The sequence below is a fragment of the Odontomachus brunneus genome, unplaced genomic scaffold (assembly GCF_010583005.1).
Source record: "Odontomachus brunneus isolate Ranch 3 - 2012 unplaced genomic scaffold, Obru_v1 Obru_scaffold_067, whole genome shotgun sequence".
In the NCBI taxonomy this organism is placed as follows: Eukaryota; Metazoa; Arthropoda; class Insecta; order Hymenoptera; family Formicidae; genus Odontomachus; species Odontomachus brunneus.
Genome location: NW_022639517.1, coordinates 1,419,927 through 1,422,742, shown reverse-complemented (window position 1 = coordinate 1,422,742; position 2,816 = coordinate 1,419,927). Strand labels below are relative to the sequence as shown.

Genomic DNA, 2,816 nt, shown 5'->3' with positions numbered 1-2,816 from the left:
AGAGAGAGAGAGAGAGAGAGAGAGAGAGAGAGAGAGAGAGAAATTTATTTTAAAATATTTATTTTAAGTATTATTTATTTTAAAATATTTAATTGCAAAGAAAGATTTATTTTCAATACTTTTTACTAAAATCATTGTTAAAAATTAGATATATATTTCTGAAGCAAAAAATATATTGAATAATAGAAAGTAATCAGAAGTTATAAAAAAAAGTTACCTCACTTTTCTATTTTAGATATAACTTTATCTAAATAGACATATTTTAATATACTGTAAAATTATAGGATTAATTAAATATTGCTTGCGGATAGTTATGCAGTTCGAAATTGCATACATTATTGCCACAAATAAATTTGATGATATAATAAGTAACAATAAATCAAAATATTTTTTATCACTTTCGATATTGCTATTATTACTATTATATTTTATTATATAGCTTCTCATTAAATTTCACATTGAAGTTATTTTAGCTCATATATGTGAAGTCCTTTCAAATATGACAGCTTATATTTTCTAATTCCTCAACTCAGTTTGTACTAAACTTAATAATTTCTTACTCTAAACAAATATGGAAATCTGTGGTAATGTCTCGTCCTATGTGATCGCTTAATGTGAAGCCATAGTAGTCAAGGCATTAATAAATTGCAGTATTTAAATTATCATCTTCTAACATTATTTTTTCTGTTTTATAGTGGAAAAAAACAGAAAACCTGAAGAAGATCTTGGTTTATTGACAGATGGAGAAAGTGGTAAGTCTTTTTTTTTTCTCTTCACAATTTTTTCTTCTTTACTAATCAATTTTAATAAACATAATGACATCTTGATATGAACTAGATAAATAATCTCTAACTTTTTAAAACTTTTTAACTAACAAGGGAATTGTACGTACCTGATGTCACGGATTTTGATAAAATTTTTTTGGGTTATTCTACAACATTAATGTACATTCTGTGCAAAAGAATTTTTGTCAATATCTCTTCGTTTCGGAGAAAAAAAGAAATAGTTTACGAGCGCCTTATAGGCCAAATATGTGACGAAAATCTCAAGCGCTTCAGTGGCCGCGGTGGTTAAGGTGCGGTGTGTTATCTTTTTGGCTTGGATTCAATCCCCGGGCCATCCAATTTTTTTTTCGTTTTATTGTTGTTTTTTTCATCCAAAATGTAGGACAAGGACACAATAAACATAAAAGTACGAGAAAGGAATATATTAAACATGATTATAAATGACAAAACATTAAGAAATATGTTGTATGAAATTATGTTAATATTAAAATTATGTTAATTTTCATGTTTTACTCATATTTGACGCTGTTTTTTCCATTGTCAGAAATTTCATATAGTGTTTGTTTTACTTTATAAATTTTTAACGTAAATTCCAAAGGAAAGGAACAGAATGATCTAAGGTTTTAACCCTTGGTATACACACTAAGGTCTCCGAAACCCCAAACAAAGTTTGAAACTCTTTTTTTTTTATTTAGAAAAGAGAAAATCCATCATGGACACCCCCGACGGGCGCCCTCCCGTCCTAGTGACGGGGCCAGGGAATAGTGCCGGACTCCTAGCGGCTAAAAACTCTCTTCCCTCACTCCTCTGCCATAGTGGGAGCACGGCTGGAATCGTCTAGAGGCATATCATCGGCCGTGCCCCTCGGCATTGGTCGTGGGCCCCCCATTCCCTCACCCAATCCCCGATGCGCCCGGAAACGCGCGCCGCACCTCAGTCAGCTCGCCGCCGCACAGTGGGCGCAAAAGCATCTTTGGTGGACAAAATTCGGCCAACGCTCCATTTTTTAACCGATTAAGTTTATTTTTTTAATTTGTTGAAAATTGAATAAGCTATAAGACTGTTCTGCGTAAATCTTGCTTACGATCCAAATTAAAAATGGCCGGTCCAAAGAAGTAAATATAAAATAACAAAACTGTACGATTGTGAATTAATTCGTAACAAAACGTATATATATTTACACAAAACTGTTATTATATATTTTTGTATATATTATACGTCGAAAATAACTTATCTGCAATGTGAAAATAAGTTATTTGCAATGTGAAAAAAAAATGGCAAACTTAAGATGGAAAAGAACTTTACGAATAGCCGGATTGTCATGAAAAACTTGGTTTAATAGATTCTCAGGGTCGCTGATTATGAATCTGAGATAAAAATTTAATGACAAAATTTAAGAAGGCGAATCTAATATGAAGAATGACTAAGAAAAGAAAAAGTTATTTTATTTGAAAAAGTGATTGTAACAGGTTTTCGTAATTATTAATTACGAATATAAAGGTAAAATTTTCTAAATTCAACTTCCAAAACAATTTAAAGTGTCTGGAAAACTAGCTATAATGTAAAGAGTTAAGGTTGCTGAATGTGGAATGTTAAAACTCAAACATATCTGAATTATAAAAAAGTGTAAAATTGCCACAGGAAATTTTCAATGTTCGTTCTAAGGTTGTAATGTTCCCTAAAATAAGGGAAGTTCTTTTAGGTTATTCCATCAGAAAGTATAGATGTTTATTCTACAAAGATTAACTTTTGTTTTATTACTTCGTAATAGAAAAGCGTAAGTACTTTATATCATGAATAAACTATTTTATCAATGTCACATCATCATTGAAGAAAAAGATTTTTTTAAGTTTTATATATATACTTTATATACTACATTATATGTACTACATATATATATATATACAGGGTGTTCAAAAAGTCCCGGACCGGTGAAATATCTCGAAAACTAAGCATTTTAGAAAAAAATGTTTCAGATAAAAGTTGTGGCGTTTAAAAAGATGTATTTACTGATCACATCAGTTTGACCTT

The 2,816-nt window shown here is 30.3% G+C and overlaps 1 protein-coding gene and 1 long non-coding RNA gene across 13 annotated transcripts in view; both read left to right on the top strand.

Annotated features, from left to right (window-relative positions):
* Positions 1–2,816, top strand: part of LOC116846699 (rho guanine nucleotide exchange factor 11) — a 660,614-nt gene that overhangs the window by 350,014 nt on the left and 307,784 nt on the right. The gene's annotated exons all lie outside the window — the stretch shown is intronic.
* The window catches only part of LOC116846702, a 20,481-nt gene continuing 17,829 nt past the window's right edge, over positions 165–2,816 (top strand). Inside the window, exon 1 of the long non-coding RNA XR_004378588.1 lies at positions 165–752. This is a non-coding gene — a long non-coding RNA (uncharacterized LOC116846702). The remainder of the gene's footprint in view (positions 753–2,816) is intronic.